Source organism: Heliangelus exortis, chromosome 11 (assembly GCF_036169615.1).
Source record: "Heliangelus exortis chromosome 11, bHelExo1.hap1, whole genome shotgun sequence".
Taxonomy (NCBI): domain Eukaryota; kingdom Metazoa; phylum Chordata; class Aves; order Apodiformes; family Trochilidae; genus Heliangelus; species Heliangelus exortis.
In genome coordinates this window covers 17,690,422-17,717,878 of record NC_092432.1, presented here as the reverse complement: position 1 = coordinate 17,717,878, position 27,457 = coordinate 17,690,422, and the positions used below count along the sequence as shown (strand labels likewise).

General features: G+C 37.1%; 1 protein-coding gene across 1 annotated transcript in view; it reads right to left on the bottom strand.

Annotated features, from left to right (window-relative positions):
- The window catches only part of THSD4 (thrombospondin type 1 domain containing 4), a 288,268-nt gene extending 271,053 nt beyond the window's left edge, over positions 1–17,215 (bottom strand). Inside the window, exon 1 of the mRNA XM_071755032.1 lies at positions 17,197–17,215. The gene's annotated coding sequence lies outside the window, so the exon portion shown is untranslated. The remainder of the gene's footprint in view (positions 1–17,196) is intronic.
- Positions 17,216–27,457: the final 10,242 nt, after the last annotated feature.

Sequence of the window (27,457 nt, the reverse complement as noted above, 5' to 3'; positions counted from 1 at the left end):
GAAGAGACTACTTGCTGTCATGTATTTGACAAAAACTATTCCTTAATAAGAGAAAAGATGGAAATTAGTGATTAGAAAAAGACACATACACACTTCTGTACTAAGATAGCCCAAATGTAACTCATAAGAGTGTCAGGAGTCAAACTGCGAAGTAAAATCCATCAAAGTAATGAAATGCAAATAATTAAGAGATTTTAGAATTCCAAGATTACTGTTAGTATAAGCTAAATCCAAGCTCCAAAAGAACTTCTTCAGCAGCAGGCAGAAGGAAACCTATCATAAACTTTTGATTACCAAAGAAATACTGAGGCTTTTTGAACTTTCCTAACAACAGATGAAATTATTTGGGGAAAAGAGAATAAAAATTCAAAATTAAACCAAATCTAAACACCGTATTTAGAAACAATTCTGCTCTATAGTCACAGTAGACTGATGCAGAAAATATCATAAAGTCATTAGGGATTAGAACTTGAAGCAATGAAAAAAGCAATGTGAGTACAATGTTCCAGAATGACAAAACTTGAAACAAAAGAATTCAACAGAAATTGTGACAAAATTGGTTTTATATTCATTGGTTTTCTTGGGAGCTGCCCACCATAATGTACTACGTGGTCTTTTAGAGACAGACCTAAATCCATCAGACAGTGACAGTGACATAATTTAGTGCCTAAAAATTTGAAAAATTACTTCTGCAGTCACTTCCCTAAAAAGAAGTGGGAAATAAAAAATGGGGCAAACAAAGGAAAGTCAGGTACAGGCAGTTTCATTGTGGATATAACTACTTTTAAGTTACTTTAATCTGATCATTCCAATTCATGTTAATAACAAAACACTTTTTTTGTGTGTTGAACAAGACAGAAAGGCTGGAAGTGATAGGAGATGGAATAAGGAGACATCTTCCCTAGACTGAATTGCATAGAAATAACAGAAAAATTCCCTTTTAAAACATAGAAGGCTTCAAATTTGTCCATTCTATTACAGACACTCACACCTGCCCACACCATGTTGCTCAAGTCTATGGCATATCAGTGTCCTGGGAAGGAGAAGCACTTTGGAAGCCCATCTGCAATGTAAAAAAGGTGAGGTGTGATGCAGATACATATTGATGATTATCACACACCTACAGAGAGGAGACAGAGCAACAAGAAGCAAACCAGAACTGCAGTGCTGAAGGATGAATTAAACAGCAAGTCATTTAAAAGTCAGTGACAGAAGAAATCTATAAATCAGCTCCCCTACTTCATTTCCCATGGACAGATTTTTATCCATGATCTGATGCTGTCTAGAAAGCTCATCTTGAAGAACCAGCACTCTGCTTGGAATAAATAAAGAAAAAAGTTCCTAGTTGTTGAAAACTTCCTGGTGTGCCAGCATCCACTGCCAACTCGTACTAAAGTAGTCCCCATTTCTTTACTCCTACACTTCTTTATCCTTTTTTTTTTTTTTTTTCCCATTCACTCTCTCATAAGGGCAAATGTTTAAAAAAATATAAGATAAATACATAAACAGTAAAACAAATACATCCATGCATATATACACAGACACAGAGTCTCTTCCTGGTCTTGCCACTGCTGCAACCCTTTTAGTTTCAGGAACAGGAGCCTGGACATGTTTTAATCACAAACAGCTGACTAGATAAATCTGGGCTGATTATTTTTTTATATGATAAATTGTTGCAAGTTTTACCTGCTATGGCACATGGCCAGTGCTGGCTCACAAAGTGGATATGAGTGCCAGCCCTAGCTGGGTCACATGCCTTCCTCAGTATTTACTCCAATAGTAATTCCTTTATCCTCCCTGCTCTTCCATGACTGTGGGTACCCACTGTCATAGGACCATAAACATGAAAACTCCTGAGGTGGTAACTCCTGCTCAGTTTTTGTTTGGTTTTTTTTCAACAAAAAAAAAAAAAAAAGAAAACCACTGCTGTTGACAGTACCTAGAAACAAACCTGTTGAAATCTAACTCACATTGTTTTTGATGCCAGTGCATTAATTAATAACACGCTCATTCACCCCTAATGAAGAGTCACAGAAAAGCTGAGCAGCCAAGGAAGAAACAGCAACACTTACCCCTCCAGGCAACAGGAGATGTGGAGCTTGCTGTCAAGTCTCACTGTTCTAATAAAGCTTTCAAAAGCCAGGCCCTGTTCAGCACTGGCCAAGTATGCATCTTAACCATTTTTCCTGTACTCTGGCTTGTTATCAAAGTTATGATGTGAGAAGATAAAGCTGATCAAAAATAGCATGGACTTTATGTTCAAGCCAGAAGTTATTTCTCAAGCCCTGTAGTACAAAAATAATTCTAAATAACAGCTGAAGATTAATATATAAAACAATTACATGCTGAAATGTGACTTGAGAAATTTGATCTACATTTTGCAATATCCCTGAAGAACAATATGCTACAGGAGTTTAAGTCATCAAGTCAACCTCTCAGTACCACTGTAAACTGTGTTCTATACCCTGCTCAGACACATAATAAGTAACTGACAGAATACACTGATGGATGCAGACCATTCACCTGCCTATCCAAATTATTCCTGTACTATATACTGCTGGTCCATTTTAGGTCTTATGTCTTAAGCAACACAAACATTTTAATTTTGCCTGTAAAACTATCCTACATTTTAGGCTGTCTCTCTTCCTTGTCTTCAGCAGATACTAAATTCACATCCAACTTCACCTCCTGCCTGGAATTTCTCTAGATGTCATTAATCTAAGGAGAGAATTTTGTCACAGCTGGAGTTAGCAAGCATCAGCTATGGACAGCAAAAAGAATTCCCCAAAGATTATGAGCAGACTTTCTGGCACCTAAAAGCAGACTAAACAATTTCTATACCATCCTTGCAATTTCACAGTATTTCTCATATTTAATCAAAGTAGCTATAATTTTCTTAATCTCTTTAAATTTACGACTCCTTGTCTCTCTACTGTCTTCATTTGTGTCTATATCATTAAATGGCACAACAATTTTCCTTCAAAGACATTTTGAATAACTAACCCCACAGAGGCTACAAATCTTGTGATCACAGAGCCATTGAAAATCCTAATGGCTGGGATTCTGGGCACCTCTGCCCCACAGCAGGATCAGCTATTCCTGACACTTGCCTGTTAAAGTTGTTCTTAAAAGCCCGAGTGATAGAGATATTACAATGATCTCCCAGAGAAAGAGTGGTGCACTGTCTCTAACTAATCATTAGCCAAAAATAAACAATGTATCATCTTATTCAATTCAAGCCTTTTATTTTCTTACCAAAAGTTCAAAACAAATTAGCCTACTTCACAGTAGTTTTCTAGGTATCTGAACGTTATTTAAGGAAGGAATCTTTATTCTCTTGGAGAACTTAGCTGTTTGAGAAGGCTATCAGAAAGATGAAAGAAACATATTTAGCCCTTCTGAGAGCTCCAAAATGCTGGTTTGTTTCCTAACATATGTGACACAGCTGTTTCTACACTAAGGATTGAGTAGTGACCAAATACAAATGATACAACTGATTGACCACACCAGAATGTCAGAAGTGACTCACTGACCCTTTTCCTTCAACACAACTGAGAAATTAATAACTTCTAGTGAGTCCTTACTTTGAATTACTCATGTACTGTTCCTGTGGCACAAGTCCAAGTGGAATGTTTTATGATGGTTCTGAGGAGCAGCTGAAACACCCAAAAGCTGCAGCTATGTCTTTTTATTTACTTTCTATGCTTTTTCAAACTGGCCAATGTAAGGAGGAGGAGAGGACAATCGTGGGTATAGGAGAACTTTGTGCTGGCTGCTGGTGCATCACTGTATTTGCACTTTGCAACTTAATATATGTGAGTGAATGATGATACACAACCTTATCTTTGTCCCCTCCAGTCTTCCCATGCTATGGCTGCTGCTCCCACATGCAGTTCTGGGAATGTTATGGATGTCAACCCTTCCAAGTACTAAAGAACAATTAACAGTTACCAATACAGTTTGCAATTCAACACATCAGGTAACAGTTTTCTGACAATAACTTGCTCTTGCTGTAGCTGTGAATATGCACACTAAGCAGGGAGAAAAATCCTTTTTAAACTCTGCCCAGTGTTGAAACTACCTGAAGTCAGATACCATCTTCTGTACATTTCAATGAACAGAGTTATTGGCTGGCATTTTCACTCTAGCAAGAATTAACATGTACAGAATCATGAAATCATTTTGGTTGGAAAAGACTTTTAAGATCATCTAGTCCCACAGTTAATCTAGCACTGCTAAGTCCATGGCTAGACCATGTCCCTAAAAACACATCATTGTGCCCACAGAACCCTTACAATAATTAAAAAATGATTTTATCTTGATAAATTGCAACACCCATATCAATCAGTATGGATGGTACCAGTGAATCAAATTCTGGTGCCTTGAAATTTGAGTTTCTAAATAGTAACAGCAGTAACAACATGCAAACATAACTCATAAGCTTTTAAAAACTCAGCATCTATAACTTCCTGTCCTAATACACTGTGTAGCTTTGCTCTATGTTAGTAAGATGAATACCAACCCAGAAGGAATCCCTTCTGCCAGTCACACATCTTTCCACTGCTACTGGGCATTTGGCAATTGTTCTACCTGTCAATGTGCTACCTGTGAGTAGCACATTGAGCCTGTGACTTCACTTTGTACACAGAAGACTTGCAGTTCTCTCTAGGACTGTATATTTGACACAGCATTTTAAAAACTTCTATACTAAAGGTCAAGCCCCTGCCCATTCAATTTTCTTCCATCAGTTTCTTCAAAATGTCAGGTTCACAACAGCCACCGTCACTATTCCTGAGATACTCCTTTAAACATCATTTATTTATTTCACCATCACAGCACTCTGTACCCTGTACCATAGATAATCTTCATTTCTCACACTATACAGCAATTATGTAAAACATAATGTCCTGAGGTTTGTGTTCAAACTGTCAAAATATCATCACTTCTGACAACTTCAAAATTTAAAGGAGGTCCCATTTTAACACCTTAAAAATACATTTGGTAATATATTATTCACTGAACTTCTCCAGAATATATAATAGCATCTGCAGACTTTCCAAAAGCTGCTCTGAAGGCAATTACCCCTTCTCAGCACCTGCTTCACTGGTTCCTGTTAGGCAACTGGACTGTGAAATTGCTCTGCATCAACAGTTGTCCTACTTTAATCCTTTGACTTCAGATTATTTTCTTCTATGTGGCATGTTCTGATCAGTCTCTTCATCCTTGTTTACACTAAAGAAATTACTTACTGCTGGTTCAGAGTGCAGAAGACGATGCAGTTGCAAGCTAAGGGCAGAATGTGCCAGATTAATGCCAGTTCTCAAAATAGTTCCAAACAGACTTTGTCCTTGTGTATGCTGGCAGCAAACCCACATTCATCTGTGATTCTGCTGCAATACTGCTAACATTTAATATCAGCAAGAGATAATTTTTCTAGTATAGACACGTATTTGTTCGTGCCAGATATTAGACCTGTGACATTCATAAACAGTAGGCAACGTCACTTTGCCATAGAATCCTTGGGAATCATTTCTACTTGAATGAATTTCGCCCCTCATGGTTAAAAGGTTTGAAAAGAGAACCATGAAACAGAAGGCCAGATTTATGAATGGTCTAAATCTGTGCATTTCTGTTGATGGTGCTGATAAGGCTCACACAGGAGGATGGAGCATATTTCAAATTCACATTTTTCCTTTCATTAATGTAATATGCTCTGCTCATCTCCATGCTGACATAATACAAACACCCCTTTGGATTAGAAGTCAAAAACCCATAAGAATGCAGAACTTCTGAAAACTGCTACGTGGATGCATGAGTCAATCCAAGTTAACAAAGGACACTGTAAACTGCTCACTAACTTTCAAAACCCAGCTTGATGACTGTTTCTTCTTGCTCTGCCCCTCTTATTTGGAGGGCATGAATTGTAGAAGAGAAACAATCCCATGCAAAGATCACTTTCACACTGAACATTGTTTGGCATGAGTTCTGACTACTGCTCTGGGTGTGATCACTATGAACACTTAAAAACAAGGGACTAACCAGACTCTTCTCTACACTACCTACAGTTAGTGATTACCTGCACATAACACATATCAGCAAGCCAGGCCCCAGTTGCAGTCAAAATCACTTCAAATGATTGTTATCTTTCTCCTTAGTAAAATGCATCTTTTTGGTTTCAGGGAGCTAAATCCTAAAGTTAGGATAAATACATCCCTTCAGTATTTTTTTTCACATGCCTTACTTATTTACAGTTATTTTTTCAGCCTTCCTCTGTAAAAATCAGAGATATAGAGAAGCTCTACAATTCCACTCTTGTTTTCTTTCCTTCTCTACAATAGTAATACACTTGGCTTGCACTCCAGTTCATCATTCACCTGTGTGTCAGTGACTGAATGGAAATCTCTATATAGATCCTTTAAAATTTTTCAAAGACCAACATATGTATAAGGACTCCATACCCAAGCAAACCAGTAAATATTTCAGGAAGACCTTTTGTCTGCCTGGAGAAATGAGTAAAAAAATCTGTAAAAGCCACATATATTTGAACCACAAATATCAGGAATATCTCCTTTATAAGGTTCTGCTTAAGAATATTTTTGTGGAAAGAGAAACAAATAACAGAAATAAATCACACCTAAAGGGCCCTACAGCATCTTCAGCAAATATTCAAAGGAACCTCAGATCTTCACATATTTGCACTGTAAATGCATTGTCTTATATTGAAACTTCTCCACAGTTTGAAGAAAAACAAAAAACAAAAAAAGCGTAGCAGGCAAGTAGTTGACTAAGCAAAGATAAGGAATCTCTGTATGAACTATTGAAACTCTCAGGCTTTTAATCATTCTTACACAGTTTTCATTTCAGCAATTTCAGAAGTTGTCAGTGGACATCCCCTAATAATCAGTTGAGTTTATCCAGAAGGTGTAATAACACATTACAGGGTCATTGGCTTTAGCACACCAGTTGAAATCTCACACAGCTCCACATCCCAAAGAACTGCAGGTTTATAACTGAGTTTTTCTTTTTTTTTTTTTTTTTCTTTTTTTTCTTTTTTGTCCTGTCAGCTGCTGGATCAAGGACAAATGGTATTTTATGGAGACTTAAAATCCTACAGGAGTAGATGTTCAGAACACACAACTGCATTCCTCAGAATAGAGGGCATCTCTGTTGTGTTAATCCTTAGAAGGTATACTGATCTCTTTTTCTGAAGTTTCACTCTGCTAGTAAGAGGTCAAATGCAATTTTTCCTCAAGTACGTAACCAGTAAGAGGATGCTTTTATCTCACTTAGCTGATGAGACTGCCAGGGAAAGAGTCCAGTTGCAGAGTAAGACTTTCCAAGAGAGAGACATCTGTTCACTAACAACGGGACTGCAATTACCAAACATTTTCTTCAGATGTTACTGACAAGAGAGGAATCAGAAAACAGCTACACAATTTTATTTTCTAGATCAGTTCGAGCTTTTGGAAGCTTTCTAGAAATAAGAAGCAGCAGTTGTGTAACAGTGGCTTTTAAGAGCCCTGAGAAAGGTCACCAAGACCCACAATGCCAGACCCGTAAAAATGAGAAGTGAAAACCACCATCCCTAAAAACTGAAAGCATAGCCAAGCAAAAGTATGAATATCCTGGCTGTGCTTCATCTAACTCACTCTAAGGCTAAGGAAACACCAAGAGACTGACCAGCCTGTCTAACTCCCTGGAAAGTGGATGCTCTAAATTATCACTGTAACTAAACCCAATCCTTCTTGCATAGATTTCATACAACTAAACATTCTTTTATTTTTATTTTGTTGCAGAACAACCTACTACAGCCCAGGGCACAACAAAGTAGTCAAGCCCTTCCATTCCACTGCTGCTCTCTAGCCTAACCATCACTGAAACTGCAGCCCAAACACTGCAGCATTTAGTCTTTCACATCCCATAGTGTGATGGGATGTGATTAAAAATGATTAAAAATTAAAAAATTAAATTAAAAAATGATCCCACTAACTGGCTCCAAATCAGTCTTAGCATGTGCCTTCCAGGTCTTTCTCTAGACACCCATAGATAAATAGGACTAGATTCAGGTCTGCTAGAAAAAGAGACAGATATACTTGCAGTACAAGGTGCTGCACCCTCCTTTATTCTGGAAGGAGAAAGTCACTGTAAAGGAGGGTAAGTGCAAGATGCTACCTTTGGTACACTCCCAAAAAGAACAGATGTTAGGCTTGTGGAGGTCAAAGCTGCTAACAAGATACGGTGAAATTAAGTCAGCTGGCCCAACAGCTGCATTACACTGGTACAAGGGGCCAAGGGAAGGTAGAAAGGGAATAGTTGCAAGAAATGCACTGCCTCAGAGTATGTTGGTTACAGCATCCCTTGTCAGGACTAGGCAAACATCCTCTGAATGAACATTCACAGCTGTATTTTTCTTTATTCCTCTCCAAATTTAATCAAAACTCACCCAGACTCCTTGATAGGGCCTAGGTATTAAGAAGTTGATGTCAAATTACCGGCCTCACAAAAAAAACAAAAAACACCAACCCAAGAACAAAAACACAAACCAAAATAAACTTCCATCAATTCTACTGGAGTTAGAAACCAAACCTACTTGAGGTCATCATTTTCAACTTTTACAACTTGGTAAAGGTGTTTTTTCCCTCTTGTAGTTTTATAGCAGAGGATTAACCACAGCTCCTTGGAGTTTTTGACTTCCTGTTAATGCACTCTCAGTTTCTGCCCTGTAATCAGACATTCTCAGCTGAAGAAACTTTCTAAGAAAACCCATACATTTTTAAAGACTGGTGATGCAATTCTACAAACAAAACTGAAATTACCACTGTAGGCAAGGATTCTATGACTAGAGTAGTTATTAATTCCATATCTCTTCTATTAGTAGGTTCAAATGACACTTTGAAAACAGTTACTGAACTGAGATCCTGGCTTTTTAAGTTCACCATAACTGCTGTGGTGAAAGTTTTAGCAGATTTAGTATTTGATGATTTAGTATTTGATTGATCAAATCAATTTGATTTGATTTAGTATTTGATGCCTAATCTAGCATGAAAATAAGGTTGTAGTTTGCACCTAAAATGAGTATGTTGCTGTGTCTCAACACTTCCAGAAAGTCCTTTTTTCAGACAGGAAGTAAGGTTGTTCTCCCTGTCAATATTTCAGTTTGGCAAAAACACTAAATGGTAGTTCTCAAGAAATCATTGCTTTGCACCAGCCTGAAACCTATGAGTAATCCTAAATTATCAGCGGAAGGCTTGTAAGCAACAGCCAAAAAACCTAAAGCCTGTCAAGCTGGATCTGGATGTTCTCTTTTTATAAAGCTTTCTTTCCTCAGCAGCACACAGCATTGTGTGATGCAAGCCTCCCCTGACAGATTAAATAAATAAATAAAATCAGCACACATTGCAACACACAGTCAGAACCCACATGGAGAATGAAGGAATGTCAAGTTAATTTCCTTACCAAAATTTAGCACAGCTGCTTGGCTATTTCCAACTACAGTAATAATAATAAAAAACCATGGTAAAATTAATGAACTTGAGTTTACTGATACACTTTTTAAATCCACTACTACTAGGTAAGTAAAAGTTATTTCAGGGGAACACACACACAAAGAATGTTTGTTGCAAGATAAAGAATTAAGCCTGGAATTGCTTAAACTGATGCTAAAAAAGGGCTTAAGTCTTGAAAGCAATTGTTTAAGAGGACTGATAAGAGGGACCTATAAAACTGGACAATACAAGTATGTATCTCATTCTACTGACAACAGAGAATAACAGAGATCTCAGGAATTCATATGGTTCAACATCTAATCAAAGCACAGCTGACACTCTATCAGGCTGCTCAGGGACCCATACCCAGTCAACAGAAAAAAACAACCCAGTATCTATCTGTAAAATTTCATTCAAGTGAGTCCTGAGAATGAGTTTAGTTCAAGAAAGTTCTTTCCATCTTTGCTATCCTACTTGACCTACTGCTTTCCCAATGGGAATAAGATATCATTATCTAGTTGATATGAGGAAATATTTTTTCAGAAAATCACTCTCTTGTTTCAGGTATTTTCACGTCCTTGGGAATTGTACTGACAGTAACAAACATTGGTATCTCTAGTAAAGCCCACCAAGTACAATTCTATTTCAGGAACAACCTGTTTTAGTAACAATCAGGATTTGGAAATTATGAATAAAAGTAGCAAGTGCAATGTAGAGGTTAGAATCTGGCACAATGAGGCAAAATACTTGGCTCCCCTCCTCTCTTGACCACATGAGTAGCTTATGATCTCAATTAAGAAATTGTTATTTAAGAGTAATTCACTGATTTTGGAATTGGAAGTCTAAATATTGTGATACTTCAGGTGTGGGACAACTGGCACTGTAGGAGAACAAAGGACAGATACTGCCTCACAGTCAAGCCACAAATACCTTATGAATGTAGCATCTGGAATGCCTCATTATAATGCCTGCAATGTTCAAGAATGTTGGTATGCTCAGAGAAGTCTACTCTTGACTTTTCCTCCACATGTTCACTTCATATTTATTTCTTTAAAACTACTATGAGACAATCAAGAGTATCACAGATACCTGAAGTACAATTTCTACCATTATGCATGACTGGATGCAGCTCTCAAAGACACTCAATATAAAAAACAAATAAAATCATTCTTTACCTTTTTGTCTCTCTCTTTCAGAAGAGTGCCAGAATTAAATAATTCTTTTTGTCTCCATGCCTTCTCTAATGCTTATCCACTCTTTGTCCTGTCTCAAGCAGCAAGAGGCAGCAAAAGGACTCTTGGTGCTACTACAACAAAACAACTACAATCTACTACCCAGCACCAAGAAAAATGCTCTGTAAATCTTTAGCAGTTACCTGAACTACTGCTTGGCTCTGAGCAGAAAAATGTGGAAAGAAGAAAATTAATCTCCCAGTTGTTAATTTCACATTAGCCTCCCACATGACCTATTTTCCATTTCCTTGGTTCTTACTGAGATCAGTGCTCTGAGTCACCCCCAAGTCTAGCACTTGGAGCATGCAAGCCCTTCCAAGGAAGAGTTCCAAAACTTTCCTGATGCTTTGGTCCTACGTGCTCATAGTCTGCCTTTAGCCCAGCTCCCAGTGCTCTTGGACAGCTTCCTCCTGAACAGAATCAAGATTTTTTGGAGAACCTGCCATTGCCTCAGCAGCAGTCAGTGAAATCACACAGACGTGCATGCTCTTGGACAAAACGTTCCAAGTGTTCAAAAAAAAAAAAAAAAAGCTAGCATGCTTTTTACTCAGTTTACTCAGCTTACTCCTCCCCACCCTGTAAAAAATCTCAGATTTTATAAGATAGCAGAACTAATGGAAAGACATGGAAAATACATTACTATTATAGTATTAAACACATCACCGTGCCTATGCACATGTATTTATGCTTTTAAAGAGAAAAGCTAAAAGAATGTTTTATTAGTTAAGGGGAAAACATTTCTAACTTTTTAGAATCAATTGAATTCTGTTTTTTACAAGATTTCCCTACCCTCCACTTCTTTTACTTATTCTTTTCTTCCTTTTACACTTCATTAAAAAACAAATAAACAACAAAACACCAAGACAGAAAGACAGAAACAAGACAGAAACCCAAAGGGACCTTCTGAAGACCCCCTGAGGCACCAAGTGAGCAAATAAAACAAACTTTTTTCTCCAGATCCTGCAAGGTACTTGAAAGATTCACTTGAAAGTGAATCTTTTTCTTTGTAATTGACAGCAAACAGATGAACAATTTTTGAAGGGGGAGGGATAACCAAGTGAGTACCTTTATCTAGTATGGTCAATGTCCTGTAAGGGGGTAAAATGCAACATGGCTCACCTGAAACTTTCAATTGCAGAGGAAAACAGAACTGCAGACTAAATTTAAAAATTTATGGAACTGACCTCAGAATTTCAGGACTGCCTTTTTGTTTTATTTTTTATTTATTTTTACCCTCCTCACTTCCAATACCCAATCTTACAGTCTTTGCATAAAATAAATGTAGTCTTTGATGTTTGGGACAGGGTCTTTATGAAGATTACAGGCTCTTGTGTACACATGTAGACACAGGTTCTAAAGCTCCTGTTCTGCTGTTTTACCTTTTCCTGATATCCAAGAACTCGTACAAATTACTCATTTACTATTTGTCCAAATGTGCACTAAATCAATCTAATCAATTTTTCAAGCCTCCTGGAAAACTGCTTATACTCATTTAACACTTCTTCAAGCTTTGCTTGGAACTTTTCAGATAAAAGATCTGGAATGAAGAATTTGGAACCAACTGAAAATTAACAAACTGAGGGAGACCCTGCTAAACAAATCATACTCAAGACAAAAGGTTCATTCCATAGCTGGGCTCAAACAACTTCCAGCTGACTGCCTCAAAGTGGCTGAAAACTGTGGTATCTAGGCTTAATTTTTCTACACACTAAATTTCCCATTCTCATCAGTTGTTTCATGGAAGATACTGCTTCAAATTTGGCGTAGGATTTAAAAAAAAAAAAAAAAAAAAAAGTCACGCTAAAGTAAAAATAGATTATAAATAAAAGGATTTGTAATCCAGTCAAAAAAAGAACTGTAGAATGCTGCAAGTCTACATATTCAAGTGTCCTTATAATGGTCTGCAGGAAAATTTCAATGGCTTACAAATGGCACATTAGAGTTGTTCTCGTATTGTGTGGTCTCATGTCCCACAGCAAAACTAGTTTTCCTCTTTCTTTCACCAGATGCTTTGGTTTTCTGAGTTTGTTCCAACATCCTAAAAAGCCTTTCTGATGTCTGTTTAATAACCCTGTCTTGCGTTATTAAACTCTGAAACTGCTTGGCTCCTGGTCCTAAACAAAATCTTTCCTGAAACACTATCAGTAAATTTAAGGAAACGTACTGCACTCCATCACCAAGAAGGAGAATGTTCTCACTCTTGTGCTTTCAAATCTTAAAGGAGCAGAAGGAATCTGTACTACCTCCTCTGCCTGGAAGGAGTAGAGAGCACAACCATAACCTCACTGAGGCTGAAGATTAAGACTGCTGCTGCTATCACTAGCAGGGTCCTGACTCAACAACACAGAAAAGTCAACCTAGAGTAGAAGCACTAACTGCACTATTAAAGTATAGGCTTGAAAACCTTACACATTAAGCATCTGTTGAAATGCAACCCAAGCACTGATGGATGCAAAATGTTAATATTGATAGCAACACTTCACTTAGTGCATGTTTTTGTGGAAAACAATAGTAACAAATATGGGCCAACGTTTATTATTTAAAATCAACTCCTGCAGTAATGTCAGAAATCAAGTAACTTCATGTTTAGAGATCAAAGTACTTAATGGACTATATTTCCCATCAGAAGTCTTTCTTTCACATTAATTTTGTAGCTGAGAGGGAGAGCAAAAATATTTAGGCTGAAATGTAAAGTATTGTGTGAGAAATAGAACTTATCTATTCAGTACAATCTACGCTACACAGGCTAAATGCAACAGAAATAGCTCTATCAATTGGATTTCTCCTTACAAGAAATATAAAATGGTATTTAATGAAACAGTTGGAAGGTTGTTATTCTTAACTGTAAATAACCAGGTGAAGAAAATTAAGCTCCTACAGGTCTGCTCCAAGAAAATTATGTGGGTTTTATTTCTACTTTCCAATTAAAAGACTAGGCAAGGATGTTTATAGAAGATCTGTATAAAATGCTAGACACAAGCAGCTGTGGCTTATTCCTGAAATCACAAGATAAAGTTTCAGTGATTTCTCCTACTAAATGGTTAATGTCTGCTGAGCCATTAAGTCTCTAATCAAGATCTTTGGTATAAGATAAACTGTTCAGTATTACCACCTACTACTTTATAATACAGATACAGGTTGCATCATTGGGAAACACACACCTGTGCTTCCTGTTGATAGTAACTCTAAAATTACTTGAGATACAGTGTATATAAAAGCATGCATGCAAAAACATGCATATACTCAGCTTCTAAAAAAAGCACGACAGAAGGGAGTAAAAAGACAAGCTTTTGGTCACTCTGTGAATTTCTAGGCTGAAGTATTCTTTCTAGATTTAAATTTAAATGTTACAGGCTGAGTAAAGTGGGTGGAGTAGGACAAAAATGCACAAAATGAAACACTTAATAAAACAGAGAATGAGATTCAGGGAAGTATACTTAGAACTTTAACATATTTTCTTCTAGAAAAATTAAACCAAAAAAAGCACATAAATATGAGAAGGTATTAATTTGCATGGCTATGAAAAGGAGCCATAGAGTAATATATGGGTTGTAACAGCTTTAGCACGGGAAGTAGTATACAGCATAGAAGTTTAAAAGAATTAATAATATTAACTTCATATAATAAAACAATTATATAAAATGCCATGTAATTCTGCAGAATATAAAATAGGCAACTGGAATTAAGTACTTGTTGGAATTATTTTGTGAGCATCTTTAGAACTGTTAGAATTCCTAATATTAGCAAATTCTAATATCCAAAACACTACAGATAACTTACATTTTTTTGTTTTGTTTTATAATGCTTGTAACAGAATGTTGCTTTTGTGCTTCTAGTAATACAACACTGAATCTGTACTTGTGATGGCCAAGTTTTAAGATAAAAGTACCTAACTGCCAGTCTATAGTAAAAAATCTCTTGCTGACCTTGAATCTCTGCTTTGGGTAAGCATCTTCAGAGAGAAAGTGTGTACCCCATGTGTGCATGCAACACAGTATGGATCTAACATCATGCTAAATGTTAACCAATAACACAGGAAAGAACTCTTCCAATGTAAAAAACTTGCATACTGCAAAAAAAACCATGGCAGTGAATCTTCCAGTGAGACATTAATTCAAAGAAGTTAAAGAATCAGCTGTAGCACTGGACCCAAATAAGGTAATGTGGATGCAATTTTTCCTTCATAAAAAAACTTCTTTCCACCTTCCTCACCTCCCATATCCAAAGATTGGTACCTACAGTCCTGTTTGATTAGGTTCAAAACAGAGTTTATTAAAGGAAAAAGGACTGCAGAAAAAGTAAAAGGCACCAGGGTAAAAACCAACAACTGAACAAGCCCACTGGGAAGTACTGAGAACTTCAGGAAGCAGTCTTGGACTTCCACTTGGACTGTTTGGATGTCTTCCTGTTTCATGACAGTGAGAGTAGGAATGTGGATGAAAGCTGACAGGATTTCTACCTACAGGATAAACTATACCCAAGGGCTGCCAAAAATCTATCAGCCCTGCTCCTTGGTTCCCATTCCACCAAACCTTAATCTTAGACTTCTGCTTTAATGACTCCAGCAACCAGAAGAAACTCCTAAATGCCACTAGCCTGAGCCATCAAAATGAGATGTCTCTCACCACATACCATGCAGCTCTGGGGCCTGTTGTCCTCTCATTCTTTTTAAGGAATGAAATATTTCATATACATAATTATACCCCACTGCTGAATACTCAAGCTAACACATCAGAAGCAAAGGGAGTAGTTCACACCTCCCACTGTTGTTACAAGCTCTGTACAGACTTCTGTCTGCACTGCCTACATCCAACTTCACATTTTTGAGGTTTTCTTTGCTACCAAAACTGCTAATGACTAACCTAAGAAAGAATATCAAAGCTGAGACTGAGGGGAACCTCTTGGAAGTCTCAAAAATGTATTAATATGAGAACCTCCTGGCCCTTTTCATCTCCAGACACAGACCAACGAATCAGGACACAGAGAGAAAGGAGTTATAAGCAGCATTTGATTCAGCTCTTGTGAAAGCAAGTATTTTTAATACTTGCACCTCCACTAGTAATAAAAGCAGGAAGAGTAGCAGAGTTGCATTTGTATCATGAAGCATCCAAGAAGGTGTGGATGCTGCTGCAGTCAGCCAGCTTTCAGCAATGCAAAGAACAGCTGCATTCTCCAGCAGTATAGTTAAGGACAAACTTTTGTAGAATGAAAGACAGCTGCAATGTGCTTTAAGTAACTGCATGTAACCCTAATTCTATTCTCTGTTGCATGCAGGTACATTAGAGGAATGAGGATTAATGTAGCTACAGGCTGGACACAGATTTTAGTTGCAGCTGCAGAAGAGAAGAGCAAGAGCTTGGAGCCAGTGAAGTAGCATTTAAATACTTCTTGTTGGAAACCTCCAAAAGTCTTGAGACAAAACTCCTGTAACATTGCAAGGACAATCCCACACCACAGGACAATATACACTATCTTGGTTAAACAAGACTAAAGATTTTTGTCTCAGTATCAAGACTGTTGGCCAGACCACACTGAAATATGAGTAGATATTGATGGGAACATAAAGCAATAAATCAAAAAAATTACTATTTTTAAGAAGGAATGAACTAAAAAAAAAAAAAAAAAAAAAAAAAAGGGTGTGGGGAAAAGTGTTTGAACTTGTTTTATCTATAGCCTATACCTGAGGTTGTGCCAGAGAAAATACTTGAAAACAATAAATAAATAATAACTAAAAAAAATAACTGGGAGTAACAGCACCATTTTCTGTAAAAGTAAATGGTCTTTTTAAGAGACATTTTAGGCCAGTCTGAAGATTCTGTGCACATTTGTGTCTGATTTTTCAAGCCACCAAACTTCTCCCTAGCTAAGGGGATGAGGTGTCTGGGCTGTCTTTCCTGCTAAAGGTCTGGAAAAGGAACAGTATAGCAAATTTACACATGCAGGACATTTGCCCATACCCAAAAATCCAATTTGCACCAAGGAAAGATGTCAGCTCATATTCAGCTGACACCAACCACTTCCCATCCACTTGCAGTGCTTTTCAAATTAAGTCTGAGGGAAATTTCTCCAAGATGCCATCTTTTACATCTGAAGAAATTATCTGCCACCTCCTCAGGAAATGCAACAGATGGGGTTGAATTGCTGCCCCTATAGAACAAGTCTTCTGTCTTTTAGTGGCAGTGAGCAAATAACTGCTCCCTCTAGAAAATTTGAAGATGATCAATGCCACAGACTTGCATGAAAGTTTTCATGAGACACAGTCCTGCCTGAGAATCTCTCTGGTGGAGTACCAAGGAAAGAGATATCATATGGGAATGATTATCAACACTGCTTGTAAATCACCTCTAAAAGGTCTACCTAAATTGAGATGGGTATTGACACGATACAGCTATTTTTTGTCATTTTATCAAGTGATTGTTAGGAAATCCTAGACTAAATAAAGTAGTAGAAAATACTCAACACTGAGCTAAACCACTGACCTGACACATGAGAGAGGCATCCTGTTCAAAATGTCTGCAGAAAGCAGTCTTCTGGGAGAACAACCAAAGAGAACAGCTAAAGAATGTTATGAGAAAAAGAAGAATGTTCATTGAGGTTGGGGTATACATATTTCTCACTGAAAACCACAGAGAACTGCCAAGCTGAACAGGCCTGAAATCACAAGTTGTAATCCTGGCTCCCAGATCCCTTGTTCTTGTGCCTAGCACTCCATTTCACCCCACTGCAGTGCCCCAGGCCTTCTGCCACTCCACACCACTTTGCACTAGAGGTGGGTGGTTTGCTCAACCTGCCTGCTCCAGCAGGAGCCCTTCAAAAAAGTGAATTTCCCAACTGCAGATTACCATCACTGTTCCTCCCTATCTCATAGCAAACACTCCACTTTTGCAACCCACTTTCTTCCTCTCCTCAGCACAGTGTCAGAGGTGAAATAGGAAGATCTAAATTAGATTTTCAGCCGAGTTGCTCCTGATCCCCATTCTACCCACACAAATAACCAGCTCATTCATTTCTTTATGACTGGAAAGGAGCCGAAACTTCTAGATCCAGCTGCAGGAATCCATGGCCTTTCCAAGCTCTTCTTTGGAAAGGAACAATATAATTTGCTACTATTGCAAGCACACATTTCTCACCTCTCACAATAAATGCTTATTTTCCAAGAATCCCAGCAATTTAAAAAACCTTTATTGGCCTACAATGAACAAGCTGAGCATAACTGCTTTGTTTAAATGTGTACAATTAATTGTTATTCATTTCCAGGAGATCGCCCCAGAGGTTACCCTAGTCACAATCCTGATCCCAGTGTCATAATTCCTGCCAAGAATATGTGGAACCCTCAAGCTCCAGTTCTATCTGATGTGAAGACTGATGTCATTATACGACGCTAGAAGGATGGAAAGCCAAGCAGCACCTGATATCATACTACTTTAGCCAGAAGTAAAACAAGATAAACCATTATACTCACCAAGTTGATCTCTAGAACATTCTGTAAATCCTTCTGAAAAATACATACTTCATGAAATAAGTACTTCTAAGCATGTCACAAAACAATTTTGAAATGTTAAGAACTGTCTTCTAAAGCTTTGTCTAAAATACGTGAAAAACATTCAGCCTAAATTATAAAATAATTTTTAATTGAGCTGCTAGAGACAATTTCCAGGAACCTACTTGAAGTTTTACAAGATTTTTAGCTGTATTGTAAATTTCCATTAAAAAATTAAAATACCGCAAGACCAAGAGCCAAGAACTTGGCAATCTTGTTTTAGATTTCCAAATGCTTCTGATTAGGAATCATGGGATTTATTGCATTCTGAAAGAAATGCGTATGAAAAACACACAATAAGACTCATCTAAATCAGCAAATTTTTCAAAGATGTGTTAAAAACTTAGCACATAATCTCATACAATAATATCTCCTTTCAGTGCATTTTAGTTATAACAAATTCCACTCATTCTGTAAGTGCAATGAGCAATAAAAACAATGGCATGATTTCTCCCTAGAACATAAAGCAGTGTAGTTTAAAAATTAAAAGTAAAAAATCCAGGCAATACTTGACCTGTGACTGTTACAGGTGAAAGTACTAGTTAATGAAGCCTGTGTTAGTGGCAGCCAAGTAATGGATTCTCTCATCTGTTGATTCAATTGAAATGAAAAAACACCACCCCAAAACAACAACAAAAAAACCAAAACAAAAACCAAAAACCTCACACCAAAAATCACTATTAAATAAGTGCAAGGAAGACCAAAATCCCACTGAATCTACCACTGCATGTGCTAGAACTATTTTGCTCCACACTGGCAGGTGTCCCTACCCCCTACCCCTCATGTTCTTCCTTGTGGCTCCCCCACATAACACAGCCACACCACTTCAGCTTAATACCAATAACTGATATTAACTAAGCAGACTCTCTCTAGTTGTTCCACTCTGTAGAGATGAGTAAAGGAAAAAGTGGCCTGTGCCTGCCTTCTGTTGGGCTGAGCACTGAAGCTACAAGCAGTGCTGACAGTATTTTCCTTGAAAAACAGCAACATAACCTGGAGGTGGGGAAAGTGAGAGCCTCCTAAGTGAAGGGGGGAGGAAAAATATAGAAGGATTTGGCTTCACACAACAGTTCTCACACCTCTAAAAATACACAAGGCTGCCTCACTCTCTGTAGCTGCCCAACACTTAACATACTCCACAGATGAGATATACAGCACCTGGCTACTCTAACACCTTTGTCAGCTCATTACCAGATATCTAATGCAACCAAGTGTTTTTATTTCATTTTTGCTGCTGGTAAAATGTAGGCCATCAGGGGATGATCCTCTCCAAGGCACAGATTTTTATCTTATGGTCTCCTTTACATACCATTTAAAATGAGTTTGACAAGTATATTTTCCAAGAAGGTGTCTCTGGAACAAAAAATGAAGCAGTCAGTCAGCAATGAGGCTGCACAGATGTCTTAAAATCAGTATTCTTTAATATGAGAATTTTATTATCTCCTATGCTGAAACAGCTCAAACACATTCATAAATCACATACTGAGATACACATTATTGAAATGCTAGGCTGTCCTTGCAACATCTCAAAGGTTGTTGAAGTGAGATGTTAACAGAAGATATGAAAATAATTATTAATATCTGATGGGCAACTTGTGCAGATCAAACTTGGAAACTGCCCTGAGAAAACATATATCTGCTAAAATACTATTGTGACACAACTTCTAATTAATTCCTGAGAGTGAGCCTACAGCTAGCATCATCAAACAAGGGCAAAGTTGAGGAACAAAGAATAAAGATCAAATAATCAATACAATTTTTTCAGACCACCTGTGGTTCCTTTTCTGGTTTCTTCTCTAAGCAGCAATGAGATCAAGATTCATGCAATTTAAAGAAGTGTAACAACAAAGCTTAAGGGTCCTTAGCATCTCTGAGGTAATTTTTAATCCAATGTAACTCACACTTTCTTTAAAGATGTGGACCGCTTATTTTTTCTTTTAAATACAATAAAAAACACTGCGAATTTTACTCTGCTGAGTAGGTGAATAATCTGTTCAACAACTTGAATTCCCATACTATCTGCAAATGACCTACTTTCTTTGTAGTGTCCCAGCACTTAATGATCACTGTATATGAGACAGCAGCTGCCTTGCAGCCAGTTAGCTCACCACCAGCAAAATGGCTGTCTAACTGAACCGAGATAAACTTATGTCAAAGTAATGAATATAACACGTTTATTTCTAGCTTGTCACCAAGCACATTTAATGTATTTTGCAAGACTCTTCACTACTCACATGTGTACTTCTGTGATGACCTGAGTGAAGAAGCAGTTATCTAACTATGTCTACCCTAATTCAGTCTCCTGCTCTATCCATGTGCCCACGTCACACTTCTCCTTTGCCAATATATGTACTAAAATTAGCAGAGAATCTGGGTGCCACACCTCCAGGCCTCCAGATTTCACTTATGTCTACCATGACTTGGGGTATGCATCTCACATTTTGGACATAAAAGACACCCAAATTTTACCCTAAATCCAAGTAGAGCATGTTTGTGCATCATAAAGTGGGTTACTTCCATTGGTTCCGACTAGCATGAAAGAAAATTTTGGTTTTAATTGCATCAGAGGGGAGCAGAAAACAGGTGGGACAGATCAAACTTGTCTGTACAAATTTAAACTTTTGCAGACATCAACATCTGGACAACTGCCTAGACCATACTAATAGGGGCAGAAAAGAAAATTCCACTGCATTGGAAAGATGGGCATCTAAAACAGATGTTTCACACTGTTGAAGTGTCTATTTTCCTCTAGACAGCACAGAATCTAGATGATTAGTTCAGGCACAGATATCATCACCATAGACAAAAAAAAAAAAAAAAAAATAGGTTAGGGTAATTCTCACCTTGCATACAGGCCAAATGTGAAATCCTAGTCACTCAAAACACTTGGGATCTTCAGGCAGCTTCAGTAACATCACTGTTTAATGCTATCTAGCTCAGATTTTACTTTTTGATTATGCATCCTAATAAAGTACATAAATCAGTGCAAATACCTCTTAAAATCTTCATCAGCACGTGGACTTGTATTTAAATCTCACAATGAGAACACTGAAATAACACAACATAAAAAACTCTGTAAACTATCCTGTGGATCATGAGAACTATTAATCATCTAGAAATTCAATCTACAAACAAAACAGAATAAAATACAGAGTTTAGACTCAGCTCTACAGCATTTTTCATCCACAGTGCAGCAAGCAGTGTTTCACTGAGCTGGGAGCAGAGAGGTACATCACTGAATTTTTTAATTAGACAAAACAAGCCAAACCAAAACTCCAGCACCTCCTGTCCTGAAACAAGATGTCCATTTCCATTTTTAGCTACATTTTTGTTTCCTATACTGCCAATTTCAGATGTTTACAAATGGCTAGAAATATTTTTATAACACAATCTACTTTCCACTCCATCGTTAAGGACTGAACATTATGTTGGGCAGACATTCATTATTATAGTAAATGAAATCTCTCATACTAAGAAATGCTCATAGCTTATATTAATAAATGAAAATAGCCAATCAATAAGAATGTCTTTAAATGCTTGCAGTACTTGGAATAATGTAAATACAACTGTGGTTTTATAAAGACTTGTCTTGGACAAGACATTAATTCCATTTAAAGCTACCCTTTTAAATAAAAAAAGGACCTGATTCCAATACTTAAAGTAGTAAACGTACGAAATTAATGCTGCATTTAGCCCTGTATCTCTTGTTTCAGGCCAAAATCAAAGACGTTTTTTGGCAATGAGTCCTAGTCTTGGAAAATCCTAAAAAATGAATATTCAAGTATGTGCTTAAGTATTTTGCTGAACAATGCTTAATAAGCCATAGATGGAGCTCAATGTCTACAGTAACATCTAGAAGCATTTGCAGTTCCCACAGAAAAAAGTAACTGGCTACAGATTCCTACACGTAGTCACAACAGGAATACCTGGGTATCTTGCTTTAAAAAAGCAAAACAGAACTTTATTTTTTTTTCTTTGCTCATTACTTCTTAATCAAGAGTCAGATTCTCAGGACAAGGAAGGCCTCACCTCAGATAAAGCAATTAGCATTACAGTAACTGTTGAACACAGTAAAATGTTTCTTCTTACACAGCTGTTAATTAGATACTTACAACATGGGAAATAAAAACTCTAAAGATACAGGGATAATTCAAATATAGCCTGTTGGCTGTCCATTGCATTGTTATATAAGCTTTGTTGGTTGGTGGTTTAAAAAAACAACGGAAACAACAACTACCTACCACAACATGAGAGACAGGCATCATGTTCATGTCTTTTAGGGAGTGATTATGCCTTATATTAGCTAACTCAGCATTTTTATTACTGTAAGGTCACAGCTTCTCCACATATCACTGTGATTTCTTTCACTGAGTGTGAAATACATTCATACCACCATTACTTGCACAGCCAAGTAAGATGGCCAGCCTATGTGAGCATCTAATACAAACACCACATTCAAGGGCACAATTTCTTCACCACTGTGTATGTTAACTTCATAATCTCTTGTTTTATGGTATTATAAAAAGATGGAAACCATATGTCATTCCAAGCTATCTCCTGGGCTTAAGTGTTAATTGCTTAATAATACACACAAAGTTTTTTGTTACCTTGATTCCTGAGAGGTATCATCCTCACTTGCTTTGAAAAGGTCAGTGGTGCTTATGTTATCCATGCCTAGTATTTCAGAAAGCACAAACTTGTTTATATGTGCTCAGTGTTCATAAGAAGTTCCTGATTTGTTAGGTGCAAAAAGAATTACTGCTAATAGTAGCATTTAATCTCTGGGGAACCCATGCTAATCAAACAGAAGTGAAAGGAACAGTTTGTGTGAAACTAGGGAGCATCTCAGTTATGGATGGAACCATATGCTAGGTGCTGTGCACTATATAATAGGAATTAAGATGGCACACAAGATTTTCCTTGATATGGAAAGTAGCTGCCTAACTAGGAAGATTGCAGCAAAGGTGAGATAAAGCATCTCATCCTTTTAATCAACCAGTAACAGCACCAATAAATTTTTCCTGCTGTCTTGACTACATTATTTTACACTGTACCCGTCAACCAAACTCCAGAGCAATCATGAAGCCATCAGTTTGTAATTTACAAAAAGCTGGATAAAACAGTTACTGCCTCAAGAAAATGTAATCAGTGGTAAGGAATATAAGGATTTTTGGAAACATTTCTTGAGGATGCTAGATCTTAATGCTATATGTTTTGCAAATATTCTAACTTGAGGTTTTCTAGTTTTTTTACACTCAAGATATTTTTATCAGTCAAGTATGGTTCTGTTTGCAGTACATCTCACTATAACTGGTGAAAACAACAAGCAAAGAAATAACCCCACAACCAAAAAACCTCCACCAAAACCAAACAACTCAGAACTTGAGAAGAGTCAGTTTTTCCCCCCACTAAGACTTCTCAGTTCTTCCTCAGGGCCTCCTGACATTTGATACAATAAGAAGAAGCCCCATCTGTATACAAGTATGGTACATGAACTCTACTGGACAGCTTGTAAAGAAATGCTGTTTTCACCACAGTAAGCAGAGACAAGTGTTCCTCCAGATGAACTTATCTTTCTTCCCCTGAGAGCAGAAGCCTAGGAAAGATATACAACAAAATTAGATATTTGTGTTTATTAGATTCAATTTCTTGTAGTCCATGATCAAAAAATTCCAGCTCTGATGTCATGTGTGTAAGCAGATACCAATTAGCCTTCTGTGAGATTACTTAAAGTCTGTGTAACCTACACTCCTTACTTTTTTGTATGGCACTCTGCAGAAAAATCAAAGAGCTTATATTCACTTTTGAATAAAAACAACTTTATCATAGCACAGAGTAAAGTGATAGGTAGTATTTTCCCTCTCATTGTTCTACACACATCTAACAAAACACCAAGTCTTACAAATCCAAAAAAGATGGAAGCTGCCAACTTAAATTCAAGAAAGAATAATTTCACTAATACTGGACTTGGTGTGCTATGGGAACAGAAACATTCCAAGTAGTCTGTTATTCCAATCAAGACAAGTCTCTGTTATTGTGATTTTGCCTCCCAATCGAAATCACATCTTTGTGAACGTTGCTTAGTAATAAGACATAGCAAGTACTTGCTTGAGCTTCTTTAAATAAACTAGTTTCAAGATAGCAGTTCATCCTGCTGTATCACTATGATAAAAAGTAGTAACTGAAAGCATTAGTGTTTGTCACTTTCACAGTCTACAGCTCAAAAAAAGTAGTTACTTTTCCTCAATCTCTATAATGCCTACATGGATTATGAACTTGTTACTGTTTGAACAGCAGCCTAACAATCTGCAGATGGCCAGTGTTTCAGTAAGTTAACCTTTCCTGTATTTCATGATTTTAAAGTTTATGGTATAAAAGTATGACTGCTTGTAGCAATGGAACAAGGTATTTTTTTGATATCTACTTTGATATCTACACCAACCAGATAAATTTTTCAGCTATTTCCAAATTTAGATGTAACACTTGTTCCCAGGCAATCGAGCAGCTTAACATTAAAATGCTCAGTTAAAACAGCTTCCCGATACATTTTTTCCCCCTCAAAACAGCATCAGCTTTTGGTTTGTATCAAGTGAATCACTTTTCTCTTTGTTTCACTGTGGCAGTATATTTGCAGCTCTTACTTTTTCAGATCCTGTATGAAAAGGAGTGTATTAAACACAGCTCTTCAGTCTTCTTACTGAGGATCAAATTTCAGTTGCATAATAAACAGTGACTCTGCATGACATAATGGGGCCTTCATGCATGATATGGCTAAACCAAAACTAAAAAATAAAGGTAAGTATCCGCCCTTGTCTGGACATAGAGGGAATTTGGCTCATAAGAAAAGGAAACTGTATAAATAATCCAAAAATCATTGGAAAAAGAAGTTTTGAAAAGAGAATATAAATGTATATACGTATTTATATATATCTATGTATATATGTGTGTATATTTTCAACCCTTAAGATGGTTTCTAGTTAACATATGGAATGTTTACAGCAACAGCTCCTGCCCTGTGCAGAAAGCCAGGCCACATGAGGGGATCACAACAGTCCATTTTGGATAGGATTTCAATGAAGTATTAATATAAAAATTGTGTTTCGTACAGCATTTGAATGCTTTTGAAGCAGAAAAAATAACTGCTTTTGTCCTAGAAGTTGTTATTAAAATGTATCCAAGCTTCAAAATCAATGGCTATTTTAACTCCTCAATTTATACCTGTAACCATAGAAATGTTGTATATGCAGTACTTCAGTTTCAGAATATCTAAGAACTTGATGGTTATATCTTACACCACTGCAACTTTTTAAGGTACTCAAAAACTACTTATTAAGTAACTACAATAATTGATTCGACATCTAGTTTTGATAAACACATAAACAACATATGGCATGCTAACAATTTTAAGATCATCTGGATGCTTAACATCCTCTGTACTCTTAGGGCTTACATAATTTTAGTCCATCATTCACTTGTTTCCTAAAAAGATTTAGTAGAAATGAAAGGCTTCTTGTTCCTACTGCTTTTATGTGAAAAAAGCATGCAGCCCAATGTTACTCTTCTTCATTCAGAATAGCTGCTCAGCTACCCACACCTCAGCCATTTAGCAATCATGTTATGAAACAGCTGCTATGAGCAAATGAAGTCTGAACTGGCAGCTCTCACAGCCCACTGGGAATACAGAGCATTTTAAGGAGACGTTTCCACAACTCATTCAGAAACCTCTGATTCACTTCATTTAGCTTTTTCAAGACCCTACCTTAAAGCCTCCAGTCAGGTTTATACCTCTAAGCCTCAGCATCAGAAAGTTTGGCTTTTTTTCTGCGTTTTCCCATGGAGAACTTCCTGTACCTCTAGACCAATCCATCCTTCTTAAACAACATTTTTTTCCAGTCTTTTACTGCTGCTGAATCCAATTCAAAAGGGGCCCATCTGCTGTTCAACTACATCATCAGGAGAGTTGTGCATTTTTACACAGCTGCTAAGGTTTCTGTCCCCTTGCAGAAATTGGAATTGCTCTACCCACCCCCTTTGCACAGAAACGATGTACAGGAACTGATGGATCCAAAAAGCTTTTGCATAATCATTTCTATACTATTTCTATAATGCAAACTTTACACACAAACACTTTACACTTCACACAAAGTTTTGCAGGGACTTAATTTGGTCCCTTAATAAAATGCACCATAAAAACTGGCAGAGCAATTTTCCAAAGGAAAGAAAAAAGAAACCCTATCAAATACACTAATCTTACTAAAAATTTCATGAAGCAGCTCAGAAACCCTGCAGGGGTGTGTGTGTCTATTAAAATTTATCAACTGCTGAAACAGTTTCTTCAGAACTTTTAGCATTTGCTTAGAATTTAAGAGACTTAACCTCCATTAAATTCTGTAGACTGAAAAGCAAGTTCCTCTAAATGTGCTTTAGAAGATCACATTTAACATACACCAAATCAAAACTTACCTTTAACAGTACACATGCCACTGTTAGTCTGTAATATAGTGCTGAAAATTATCACAAGTTAGATTCATCAGCTTGACCTGAATGCAAGTGGAACGTATATTCAAAAATACCCAACCCCCCTTGACTGCTGCTACTCATTCACAGCTATTTTCAGCCTTCACAGAAACTTATAAAATGGGGCTTGGAGCCACCTGGTCTAGTGGGAGATGTCTCTGACCATGCAGGGGGGTTGGAAGGTCCCTTCCAACACAAACCATTCTGTGACTCTATCATTATGATTTGCATCTCTGCTTTGGCAGAGACTCTTGTGCAGGTAAAGTTTTAAAATAACTTAGTTTTGAGCCACATAAAACCTTGCAGGAAGTTCTTAATTTATGAACATCTGTCTTTTATAAATGAGCTTAAATGAAATAAGATCAGTTTGAATTGAGTAAAAGAATGCACAAAGGTTCTGAGTTAGTTATGATACAATGGAAGTATAAAATTAAGTTTAAACAGCACAGTTTTCTACCTGTATATGAACACCAGCCATGGGAATCAACTGGACTTGTTAGCAAGTTGCTAAACTCAGTTTCTGGACAGAAGTTTGCAAGATGCTTACACCTGAAGTTATTGTACTGGGCTTTTTCTACCTATTCACAGCCAAGTCTGGGAGCAAGTTGTGCCTCATCTCTTCATGCAGCTTTAAAAAGTCTGTTCTCTGCACACAGTACCTCTTAACAGTATCTGTGAAGGGC